We start from the raw sequence: 14,023 nt of genomic DNA, 5'->3' as shown, positions 1-14,023 counted from the left end.
CCATATCAAGAACTCATCAAGGGGATCCCTGGGTGGCTCAGTGGTTTAGCGCATGCCTTTAGCCCAGGGTGTGATCCTGGAGTCCTGGGGATAAAGTCCCACATTGGGCTCCCTGCATAGAGCCTGTTTCTCCCTCTGCCTGTGTCTCTGCCTCTCTCTCTTGTGTGTGTCTCTCATGAATAAATAAATAAAATCTTAAAAAAAAAGAACTCATCAAGGACAAATCCATAGTCTTTGTATGACCAGAGCCTATACCTGTGCCTGGTATACAACAGGTGTTTAATAAAGTTTGTTGAATAAGTGAACAGTCCTGCTTTGAGAGAACTCATGACATAGTAGCATAGGGAAATGTGTGCAGGTATAAATGCCACACAGAGAGATAGGAGTTATGAGTAGAAGTAGAAAATGAACTAGGGTAGGTATGTAAGAGAGAGAGAACACCAATCTATCAGAAAAGTTGGAACCAGTACCTTACTATTTTTTGCATCCCCCATGTAATGCAATCTTCTGTCCACTTTCAAATCCCCCTTCTAACGTAAACTTATGGAAAGGGAAGATTTCACTGATGCTCACAGTAGCTGCTGGATCAGTCCCCACTGGTATTTTTCTGCTTTGTCTCTGTGTGGCTTCTCATCTTGTCTTTTGGGAGTGTCATTTTCTCTCATCACTTCTTTTCTGGACTGGATTATTTTTCCTTCCTTCCCCCTAAGCACTTGAAACAGAAATGTTATGAAAACCAGTAGACCTTTAATGAATTCTTTGGTAATCACAGACCATAGCCAGATATGATTCCAGACTCAGTGTTTGATCTCCCTATACTCTTACTGACCACCCCTCACTCTAGGGAACTTTCTTGCTCATCATAATAACACCTCCCTCTCCCCAAGAGATACTCAGCTGCTCACAAATTCTGGTGAATTTCCCATGATAAGCAGGTGAGTTCTTCTGCTCCTACCCTTAACTCATGTCTAGACCATTCTCTGCACTTCCAAAATGTCTTGGTGGTGTTCTGTTACACAAAGAACCATCGACACTGGGTGTCCAGCCTTAGCACTATGAAGAAGTGGAAGGAGCTTCACACTTAGAGATCACACACTTAAGCAGGGATCGCTTCTCCACTGATCAGAACAAAGAGTGCTCAGTGGGAGTGGAGAATTGTCTTTTCTGTTTTACCCCTCAGCCCAGTGACAGCCATGCACAAGGGGGGGGGGGGGGGAAAGGTGTTTAATAGCAAGCTAAATAGAATGGGAAGGAGACAGAAAGAACAGGTGATTGGAGAGGCAAGTTCCTTTAGGAGTCAAGGACAGAAAAATACAAGCTCTCAGGTTAGTCTTGGTGAGGAAAAGGGGATAATCTTCCCTAGAAACAAATGAGGGAAGACAGGGACAGACAAGACAAAAATTAAATGAATCTTAGTGTATGTTTCTCTCTTGATTTTCTCTGTACCTAGATATGGAATGGGATAGGGTTGAAAAAATTTTCTACCTTGGGCTTTGTCCCAGGCCTCCTCTGCTTAGGGTGGCACATGTAGCATGTCTAGAGAGGGAACTGTGAACTTGGGAAAACAATCAAATCCAGGGGGAAACAAAGAGCTTGGAACCCTTGTACACCCCAGAAATGTGGCATCAGCTCTAAATGTGCCTCATGGAACTCTAGGTGGCCTTTCGTTGAATTTATAGGAGTTACTTCTCTTTCAAAAAATAAAAAGTCAGCAAGCCTGGCTCTTATTTCTTCCCTTTGGTGTGTCTGGGATCCCCTTTAAAATCTCTATTAGTTCCAAGGATGGCCAACCCAAGGAACAAAATGTAACTGGATCCCAGCCATCGCTTTTATGGTCTGCTACCTCACCAGACTATATAGATGTGCAGAATTTTCTAGTTTTGCACTGAGCAAAGAAAAGGAAAGAGAAACAATAACAAACCATACTTTGCTTTCTTCTCAGGATATTCTAACTTTGAAAAGAGATTGTCTTAGGCTGAAGTAATAAACAGCATGTCATGGGATGGATATATCAACATTCGCTCTCCCCAGTTTGCCCAAGTTTGAAACAAATCAAGCACAAATTGGTATTTTTATTCCCTTCTACCAATGTGAACAATAATAGGTAATGAGTTACTTATCAATTCTCTAAATCTCATAGTTGACATGATTTTATGATTGGAAGTACCCTTTCAGATCACTTAGTTTTACCTCTTTACTGTCAATTGAATCCCTTTACAAAGCCCCCACAAAACAGTCATCTGGCTTACCTGTGCCAACCTCGTATGTGGGTAACTCATCATCTTTAAGGATACTTTATTCTTTCCTTTGCCAGATACGACTAATGGAAAGTCCTCATTTACATAGCATCCCAGTCCATCTACCATCAGTTCCATTTCAACCTTATCAAGGCCATACAGTAAAAATGGAATCTTCACTCATCCAGTTGCTCAGGTCAAAATTCTGAGAGCCATTCTTTACTCTTGTCTGTCTCTTGTACTCAGTCTCCAAAATATCAGTGAACACCACCAGATCTACCATTACATTTATGCTGAGCTTAATGACTTTCATCTCTTTTGCCACCAATGAGCCACCATTGTTCCCTAGCAGAAGCTACTGCCTAATTTCCTGACTGGTTCCCATGCTCTCATGATTGCCTGCCTTTATCTGTTGCCTACATGACATCCAAGGGGGATGCTCTTTAAATGTATTCTAGCATGTTCCTCCCTTGGTCAAAACTTGCTGACAGCTTCCCAGCTGACTCATACTGTAGTCACACAAATTAAGCTCAACATGACCTAGTCTCTTCCTTTCTCCCCTATTCTCCTATTTCTTTCTCCTTTGATCACCATTCTCTACCTACTCCTGGACATCTGATAAAAAACCCAAGGCTTTGCATCTGCTCCTCCCCCTGCCTTGAATGCTCTTTCTTTTGGTACCCCATGGTCGGCTCCTTTGCTTTATGCTGATCTTTGCTTAAGTGTTTCCACTTTGGAGAGGTCTTCTCTGATCAGCGAGTCTCAAATATCACCACCACTACCTATTTCCAGCTTTGATTATCTTCATAGTGTTTATCATCTCCTGATATTTGATATATTTATTTCCAAAATGTGTTAATTGTCAGTAACCCCTAACTAGCTTTTAAGTCTCATAAGAGCATGGATTTTGCATTTATTCACTTCTGTAATCTGACATATTTTAATACAATTGTTCTACAAAGAGTGAATGAGTAAAGAACTATTCTCATCTTTACTCTTTTTTCCAAACAACTATCCTCCAGTCATTTGAAGACATCTACTTATCTCCATGTCAATATTTTTTCCAGAATAAAGAATCCCATTTCATTAGTGGTCTACAAATTGATTTCCAATCCCTTTTCCTCTTGCTTCCCCTTTTCTCTCCCCTATTTGGTCTGTCAGCTCTCCTCTCATAGGTGCTGGTGCTGGACCAGCATAGCAGTTAAGTGTGAGGGTTCTGGAGTCAGTCCGAAAGGTTCCAATGACTTGTTTACCTTGATTTGTTGACCTGAGCACTAATGACTTGTTTATATTGATGCAAGGCACTTGATGTTCCTTGGTAATAAGCAATAGTAACTGTCTAAACTAACAATAAAAACATGAACTTATTAGAACTATGTGAACTGGCTAAGAAGTCAGATGAAAAAAATCAGGCCCTGGAAAAATCAGAAATAGAAATAGCTTGGGGACCAAAGTAGTAGGGCCACTTCTTTGGAGTACTGATGTTGGATGTTACCACCTTCACTATTTTTCTTTCCTTGTTGTGTTCCCTTCACAAGTCAAGTGCCTATAACTGGTAATGCTATGGGTTTGGTTTGACTCACATTTCCATCCTTTGTTGTGGATTGGACTGATGTTCAATAAGACTGTACATAATGGTGGAGAGGCAGTTACCCAAAGAAAGAAAGAGGATGGAATGGACATGGAGCGGGCACATGGGTGGATGCCCATTTCACTCTCAAACCTGTTTCCTAAGTTGTGAAAGGGGTATAATAACAGTGATCCCTCATGGATTGTCTGAAGTTTAAACAGGACAATATATATAAAGGGTTTAGCACAGAGTAAGCCAATAGCAAGTAGGGGACCTGGAATGAAGTTCAGTACTCGAAGTGTAGTAGAGCAGGATGCCATTTTCCTCATTTCAGACCCTACTAACAAAGACGGGTGGAGTGCACATTTTCTCCAGCCATGGTCATGATTGACTCTAACTCAGCTTCTTGTCAGCCAAGACCCCTGGGTTGTCTCCATCAGTACTTCTGTCAGTTCTTAAATCTGCCTCCTCACACTGACACAGCTGACTGTTTGGTCTTTACACTTACTCCATGACACTTAATCTTGTTAGATAATGACCCATCACCGTGTCTCCTCCATAGCCTGGAATCTGGATTCTATCATCTCACAAAAACTTTGAGCTTTGCATCACTTGCACGTTTGTTACCAGATTAGCTGAGATTACAAGAGAAAAAAATGCTCATGAAATCCTTGCAAATATGAGGCACAACACCAATTAAAGGTATTATTTTAGTGACCCTCTGGGTCCTCCCAAGTGGCAATGGATGCAAACTTCTCAGCATAGTGTCTGTTTTCCTGGCACATGCCCAATTCCTTGTTTTCCAGTTTCAGTTCCACCAGGTGAAATAATGCCATGCACCTTCCAAAGCAAGCAAATCTAAGTACTTTACAAGCAGGAGTATGTGGGGTTTTCCCATTACCATCAGTCTTCCGGATAACTTCAAGGAATTCAGGTTTTATGCAGACATCAATCCAGTTCTGAATCCATATGGGCATATGTTCTCCATCTTTTAAATTTGACCTTGGCTGGCTTCAAAAGCAACAATCCGGGCTGTTTCAGAGCAAATGTAATTTACATTATCTGATTGTCAACAATGCAATATCTCTACTCTACATGGTCATGGTCATGGAGATAGCTACAATAAAGACTTTATATGAATAGCTCTGGTTAGGGATTTAGAGTAATGTTATTTACATAACTTTAGCTTCTTCCGTGGAAACCATGCAGAGCAGTGATATTCTGTGAAGTATGTATTAATGATATACGCCTGCTGGGTGCATGTCCTTCACTTTTTTACAAATTTACTTAGATGCCAAATAAAACTACTGTTCTTTTGACTGGAATTCAATTCACTCCACCTTATTAAAATAAAATAAAGACATTGTAGTATACAAAGATGGTACAGATCTATGCACTTAAGCCATGGTTGGTACACCTAGGGGCCCGATGCGTTGTCTGATGCCGGCAGTGTCATTTTATATTCCTGTTTCCTATGCCACTATAGGTGTTCATGCCTTTCCCATTAATCTTTCATATTGACATTTATTATGTTTATATATTTGAGGAAAATAAATGCTTTTTTTGTTCTGTTCAAAAACATTTTCAGCAGATACCAAACTCATTGAATTATAGTTTTTTGGCCTTCCAAATCCAGGCATCTTCCACGCATGTGATGAGGCTTTTGAGAAGTGATTAAAGGTCTCTGTTCCCCAAACCAGTCCTTGATCCTCAAAGGAAAGTGACTGTAGCCATAATTGATCTCAAATGGAATAAGGCAGGAGTGGACAGCTGAACGCAAGAGTGAGTGCTTGGGGGAATCTCTGTTAGCAGATACTTTTCCTCTCTGAGAATTCTCCACTCCATAGATATGATCAAGCTAAATTTCTGGTATTCTTGAACAGTCCCTGAGCCATTGGAGGGTACTCTGGCTTCAGTCCTCCTCGAGATAAGAAATGTTCAGCCGTGACAGGAGGCATTTTCCGGCTGGAGCATGTATGTTACAGCACGGCGCCTGGGAGGGAGAGAGGTTTGCTGAATTGTGGCAAAGAGGATTCTAAACAAAGGCTTTAGAAAGTGAGAGTGTCCCCTGCAGAGAGACATGATGATTTCATCTCAGTCCCCAGCTCTGTTCCACAAGCACGCAAGGGATTCCGTGTCTCCTCACAGCTTTGATGCTCTGAATGCTAATTGGAAAATGTAAACCTGATAATGCTTCTCTCCCGTCTATTTATTATTTGTACTTGGATGAATTCTGGCCTCACAAGGCGAGCTCATGATCTTTGGTGTAAGATGCTTTATAGGGGCAGTGTTTTTATTTTCCTTCCATATTACTTTTTAAACATCCTGGGGCCAGATTCCATTATTTCCTCTTTCTCTTCTGACTGCACAAAGCAGATGATTATTCCCATAAACTGGCCTTCTCCCTCCTTTTTATATTTTGCTAGTAAGAGTGGATAAAACCTGTGTATGTTTCCCTGGAAGACAAAACCCAAGCAAATCTACAAGGTGAATGTATATGTAAAATGATATAATTAAAACAGAATGAGGTTTCAATAATGTAATATCATGACTTGGTATTCGGAAAGTACCCATCAGCTGGGACTCAACAACAAATTATGAATGAGGGTAAGGAAAACCTAGGCTGAGGGGTTGCATAGTAAGACTTTGTAATCTCATTCAGTGGCAGGATCTCAAAATGTATTTAAGCTCAGGATAACCTATGGAATTTGGTGCTGATCATGCAATCTTGTGAATGATCCTCGGGTCAGAGATGACTCTTATCTCAAGGCCTGTTTTGTGTTATCCTCTCTGGTTCAGTCTTCCGTGCAGCTGATGATCATCAGAACCCTCGGCTGCACTGTGGAATGTCACATGTGTTATAATAAATGCCCTTCAATGCTCGGAAATACGTGCAAAGGGCATATTGTAGCATTAAGGACCCTGCTTTACAAACCTTCTTTCATATCATGTGTGGGAAAATGATCTGCTTTAGGTTTTGTTGTATGAGATTATTTAACTGTTTTCTGTGTACTTCATTGAATCGCAGAGCTTACTGGCATTTAAAACATGCTATATGGTGCATGCTAAGTTCGATCTCATTTTTTAGCTATGGTAGAAGAAGGACTAGGGCACTCATATGCCTTCAGATGGGAGGGAAGATCTTCCAGAAAACCAGTGGGTGAAGAAGAAAAATACTTGGAGCAGCAATTCTCAAATTACTATGCAAAACATTCACTTTGGACTTGCTAATACACACACACACACACACACTCCTATGCCCTAACCATGGGGAACCCGGTTGTCTGTTAGGTGAGGCTCTCTATATTTTTAACAAGCTCCTAGGTGATTTGGAGGCAGATAGTTTCTGACCATACTTTCAGAAAACTTACCTCGGAAAGTACCTTGGAAAGTACTGCCTTAGACATGGGAGCCCCAGCTGGCCTCAGTTTGGCTACAGTGTTGTTTATTGGTCAAATTTCTTAATTAAGCTTTTTCTTTGTTCATCTATAAAATCAGTATAATGGTACCCCCCGGAAAGTGTATTGATGATAGGAAAACACCTAGTACATTGTTGGATACATGACAGGAGCTCAATACATATCACAATTCTTCTTATTATTGTTATTTAAAAAAAATCATGTTCAAGGAAGTGCTAAAGTGACCTCAACACTAGACAAATTCCTGGAAAGCAGGGAGCAGGGCCAAGCCAAGAAAAGGGCTCTAGATCCTGATAGATGCTATTATCAACAACTTGGGTTGGTCAGTCCATCCTCTGTATTTGTAGCTTCCTTGTTTTTATTTCTCTGTGCCATTTTCTTCTTTCTTTTTTAAAGGTAAACACCACAAAACTTGTTTTGTTACTATAAATTATATTCCCTTGTGGATATATTAGAAAAATATGGAGTGTAATATTCCTATTTTCCTTTGTTTTCTCATGCCAGTTGAAGGTCACGTGTATGTTTCCCTGGAAGACAAAGGCAGGCCCTAAACCGCTGCGCCACCCAGGGATCCCAGGTCCCACGCATAGAAGGGCTGCACACTACTTTTACTATCCTTCTGTTATTCTCTTAACATTTTTAGTAATTCTGAACACTGGCACTACATTTTCATTTTGCACTGGGCCCCATGTTTCTGTAGCTGGTCCTGGATGGATTTTAGGAGGGCCACTGTAGCTATTGATAAGAACACCATGGAATGGGGGTTTAAAACATCAAGGTACTCTGACTTATACTCCAAAGAGATTTTTCTTCTCCTGCTGATCAAGAATAGATCATATAGGGCAGCCCGGGTGGCTCAGTGGTTTAGCGCCGCCTGCAGCCCAGGGCCTGATCCTGGAGACCTGGTATCAAGTCCCATGTCGGGCTCCCTGCATGGAGCCTGCTTCTCCCTCTGCCTGTGTCTCTGCCTCTCTCTCTTTCTGAATTAATTAATTAATTAAGAATAAAAAAAGAATAGATCCTATAAAGGGAAAGAAGAGGGCACCCGGATGGTTCAGTGGTTGAGCATCTGCCTTTGGCTAAGGTCATGATCCCTGGGGTCCCAGGATTGAGTTCTGCATCAGGCTCCATGCAGGGAGCCTGCTTTTCCCTCTGCGTAGATCTCAGCCTCTGTGTGTGTGTGTCTTTCATGAATAAATAAATAAAAATCTTTAAAAAAAATAAAGGGGAAGAAGAGTGGAAGCAAAAAGACCAGTAAGAAAGGAGTTTATTTTAGCATCTACATGAAAGATGATAGTGGAATGGGATAGATTTTGGAAATGGAATACTCCAGGTCTCAGAAGGAATTCAAATTGAGATACATTTGTGATGGCAGAGCCAATGAGACTAAAGTTTAACAAAAAAAATGTTACAAATTTCTGCCATCAGCAAGATGGCCTCTTGCGAAGTGAGGGAAATGCTCAGGAACCATGCTGGTGGGAGCAGTATGTTGTAACAAGATTTTTGGCACTGACCCTGACAGCTTTTAGGCCTGGAGTCTAATGACCCAGCCGAATAAGCACTCTGCAGAGTGGGTTTCAAGCTGACCCGGGTCACTCAGCAGCGAATCTTATGCATGGGGCAGAAGAGGACCATAACTTTCAACTGTGGTCCCAAGCTGCTGCTGACAGCAATTATTGATGAAGGTCCTTTGTCTTGACTTAGTGGCAGTCAATGAATGAAGAGGATAATATTGGACTGGATACATCAGTACAAGCTTGTTAAGCAGAAACAGCAGAAGAAAACCATCCAAACACTAGTTAAATGGTTTTTTTAGAGTTCCAATGTTGTCTAGACTAGAGAGGGCAGCATTTAAATATTTATAGTGGTTTTCTTGTTTACTACGTTTTATTTTATTTGGCCTGTGGAAAATATTACAAAGATGAATTTCATGGTTGTTTCTGATGATTAAATTCCATAATTAATTTTAAACTCAACATGACCTACTGCTATTTCTTTAATCTAACTAATGAGACTCCTTGGAATTTACATTAACCAATTAATCAACATGACTTTGGGGAAGATATTAGGGCTGCAAGTCTTCATAGCCACAAAGTCAACAGTCCATTCAAATTTAGAAACCTCAGAGACCCAAGCTTATTTTATACCCACCTACATAGACTTTAATCATGTTTATGAAGTGCATTGAGGTACCATTATTTTTCTTTAATTTCTTTAGCTTATTCTGGTTAAGGGGCTGAGGATGTCACATGGTCTTGAGATAATGAGCTACTTTTGTAGTGGCTTCATGACAGGTTTTTGTGTTTCTTCCATTAAAATGGAAAAAGAAAGCTAGGTTGGCTATTCTTAAGTGAAAAATGATTCTCCAAGTTCATGCCAACATTTTGAGTTAACAAATCTATGATATCGTGTTGAAATGAAACTAGAACACTAAAAATGCTCATTGTCTACCTATCCCTTTTCCTTAAAAAAATAACTGAAACACAACTTATGGTTTTCAAATCAGTTCTTTCTTGGATGCTGTTTTGTTGTGTTAGGTTTTCACTAATGCAGCAGCTCCATTTGATGAAAATGAATGTAAAAGAAAGGGTAGAACATAAAGCCCTTCAAAAACAAGATAACACCATTGAATGAACTGGTCTTTCATCAGAGAGAAAACTTTTTGCCTGTTTTCACATGTAAAGCAAAAATGGGGCCTTAGAAAGGCATTGGCCGACAGGCAAATTATTTGTTTGTTTTAATTTGTGTATTCAATTGGTCTTAGAATCCACTTTAAAGATACACAAATATTTTCTTTGGAAATGCAGATACTTCCTGCATTTATGAAGGGAAAAATAAATGAAAAATCTGTTTGTTTTGCAGGACCAGATGTGGGCTGGATACAATGTGGGATGGAGCAAAAAAGATTGGGACTGGCTTGGGGCCCCACTCTAGCACCAGCTATGACCTTGGGCAAGTCACAGACACCCTCCCCCAGTCTCGCTGTCAACTGTAAAATATCAATAAAATACTGACATGAATGTTAAGGTTTCTTCTAGTTCCACAATTTGTCAATACCAGGAGCCACTTCCTTTTTTTCCTTCATTTCTACATTTTGGATAATTTAATGCGATTTTTCTTTTTTTTTTTTTTTTTTTTTTTTTTAATGCGATTTTTCTTATACTACTTTGTAACTCAGTTCAGTATACCTCCTATATCATTTCATCTTCTCTCCTATTTGAATTCTTTTACCCTCTGGTGAACCTCCAAGGCAAAGCAAGATGTCCTTCCCAAAGGATTTAATTAGGGGCTTATTGATTTTCCTCACATTGGTCCATTGTCCCTTCATTTTTTAGTTGTTTATAAACACATAAACTTGCATTTAAGTGTTTACAGGCACAGACTATGTAAACAATTATTGTAGAGTCAAGAAAACATATAATCACAGAAGAAGATGGTTGTTGATACATTTTAAAATATTTGACTTTACTCTCCTGGAAAAAAAAAAGGGGTGAAAAATGTGAACAGCCCATGGCCTACATATACTTTATGTAAACTAAGATCCAATCTAATCCACCCAGCCACACCCATCATTCTTCCTAGCAGGTAGCATAATGGCAACATGTACTCATCTTGGGGATTATTTGAAATTCAGTACTATAACTTCTTAGAGTTACCATATAATTTCACTTTTTGACTATTCCTCTGTCAAGCAAGTGCATATATTCCAAGCATTAAAACACAATTATGAAAGGCCCAGTGATCTACATATTTTACTGAGTTATCACAGGTCTCATGAATGATTTCCTCCAGTCCTTTATAAATTATTCTAATATCACCTTCATATTTCCTTGCAGAGCTGCTGGCATTTTTCTAACTTTAAATGTAGTTTTCCCTTAGGAAAAAGAAATTTCACAGAGATTGACTGCTGCAAAATGTTTACAAAGGACACTTTCCCCCCACCCCTTCTTCTGCATAGTTAATGTTCTACAGGGAATGGGATTTGAAATCAACTTTGAAATACATTACTGGAAGATACAACTAAAACTTTCACGGACACAAAAAGACAAATGCTGTGTGATTCCACTCATAGGAGTTAAATTCATAGACACAGAAAGTAGAATGCCAGAAGATTGCCAGAGGCTGGGGTCAGGGGGTGAGGGGTGGGAATGGAGTTAGAATTTAAAGGATACAGAGTTTCAGGTTGGGAAGATGAAAACCTCTGGAGATGGATGTTGGTAATGGTTGCACCACAGTGTGAGTGTATTTAATGCCACAGAACTATATACTTTAAAATGGTTAAAATGAAAAATTCTATATTGTGTATATTTTATCACAATTTAGAAAAATGGAAACCTTTCAAAATATTCTGATTCTCTCATTTATTTTTCAGCTGTAGGATAATTCAGGCTGCTGATTTAATTGGTCAGGCTGTAAAACAATTAATATTCCAGATGTTCAAGATGAAATTTGGTGAAATTCCTCAGCAAAAAGAAGAAATTATAATGTCGATTCTGAATGTCTTAATACTTTCTTAATAAATGAAAATCTAAGTCCATAAATGCAACAGATGTTGACATAAAGGTGTCATATCTCGTAGAGTAACACTGTCCCATAGAAATACAAGGTCAGTCACATAGACAGCTATAAATTCACTGATAGCTACACTTGTAAAGGTAAAAACAAATAGGTGAAGTTAACTTAATAATGCATTTCATTTAATCATAGATATCTACATTATTGTCATATCAATGTATAATCCATATAAAATGATTAATTAGATACTTGATTTTTTTATTCTAAGTTTTTGAATTTACTATATATCTTAAAGCACATCTCAATTAATGTATTATATTTTTATTGGAAATTATTGATTTTTATTTAGAGTCTATCAAATTTGTGGTTGAAAAAGTAGATTCTCCTAATGTCCCAAACATATCTAAACATTTTCTAAAAACTGAACTGAACATCAGAAAATGATTTCCCTTAATATTTGCATCCATATTGACAAAATTGTTTCATTTTTTTTTAGAATTGATTTGACTTTAAAATAAAAGCTTATGAATTTCAGATCTCCATGCATTCAAATTAAATAAATTTGCCACTCTTTGTCAATTCAGGATTATTAACATCAAGTCCAAAAAGGTATAACAATTTGAAAAGCAACTCTCTAACTCTCTGAAGAAAGTCCATGGTATTTTGATAGGGATTGCATTAAACGTGTATATTGCCCTGGGTAACATTGACATTTTCACAATATTAATTCTGCCAATCCATGAGCATGGAATATTTTTCCATCTCTTTGTGTCTTCCTCAATTTCTTTCAGAAGTGTTCTATAGTTTTGAGGGTATAGATCCTTTACCTCTTTGGTTAGGTTTATTCCTAGGTATCTTATGCTTGTGGGTGCAATTGTAAATGGGATTGACTCCTTAATTTCTCTTTCTTCAGTCTCATTGTTAGTGTATAGAAATGCCACTGACTTCTGGGCATTGATTTTGTATCCTGCCACGCTACCAAATTGCTGTATGAGTTCTAGCAATCTTGGGGTGGAGGCTTTTGGGTTTTCTATGTAGAGTATCATGTCATTGGCGAAGAGGGAGAGTTTGACTTCTTCTTTGCCAATTTAAATGACTTTAATGTCTTTTTGTTGTCTGATTGCTGAAGCTAGGACTTCCAGTACTATGTTGAATAGCAGTGGTGAGAGTGGACATCCCTGTCTTGTTCCTGATCTTAGGGGAAAGGCTCCCAGTGCTTCCCCACTGAGAATGATATTTGCTGTGGGCTTTTCGTAGATGGCTTTTAAGATGTTGAGGAATGTTCCCTCTATCCCTACACTCTGAAGAGTTTTGATCAGGAATGGATGCTGTATTTTGTCAAATGCTTTCTCTGCATCTAATGAGAGGATCATATGGTTCTTGGTTTTTCTCTTGCTGATATGATGAATCACATTGATTGTTTTAGGAGTGTTGAACCAGCCTTGTGTCCCGGGGATAAATCCTACTTGGTTGTGGTGAATAATTTTCTTAAGGTACTGTTGGATCCTATTGGCTAGTATCTTGTTGAGAATTTTTGCATCCATGTTCATCAGGGATATTGGTCTGTAATTCTCCTTTTTGGTGGAGTCTTTGTCTGGTTTTGGAATTAAGGTGATGCTGGCCTCGCAACTCTCACTTTTTAATATCAACAAAGTATTCTTCAATTTTTTCTTATAGGTTTTATAACCCATTTATAAAAAGCTAACAATTTTAATAATGTTTTCTGCAGATTGATTCATGTTAGAAAATGTGTAAAATCATTACTATTGGTATGTGTTATGAGAAGTTCACATTTGAACATCAATTCTCATAATTGTTTAGGTTTGTCACAAGCTTGTTTGTATATAAAGACTTTTTTAAAGATTTATTTATTTATTTGAGAGAAACAGAGACAGAGACAGGGGAAGGGACAGAGGGAGAGAATCTTTAGGCAGACTCCCTGCTGAGCGCAGAGCCTGATGCCTCTGGCACTTGATCTCATGGCCCTGAGATCATGACCTGAGATGAAATCAAGAGATGCTTACCTGACTGAGCCACTCAGGCGCCCCTGTGTATAAAGACTTTTTAAAAGTAGTTTTAGGCTTACAAAAAAATTGAGAAGAAGGTACTGAGATTTCCTATACACCACCTGTGCCAACATATGTACAGCCTCTGCAATTATCAACACCACTCAACAGAATGGTACATTTTTTTACCAAGGATGAACCGATACTGACATGATTATCATCCAGAGTCCATAGTTTACCTGAACATTCACTCTTGGTTTTGTATATTTAACGGGT

Source organism: Canis lupus, chromosome 20, assembly GCF_011100685.1.
Source record: "Canis lupus familiaris isolate Mischka breed German Shepherd chromosome 20, alternate assembly UU_Cfam_GSD_1.0, whole genome shotgun sequence".
NCBI lineage: Eukaryota > Metazoa > Chordata > Mammalia > Carnivora > Canidae > Canis > Canis lupus.
The sequence above is the reverse complement of the archived record's forward strand: the minus strand, read 5'-3'. Positions refer to the sequence as shown.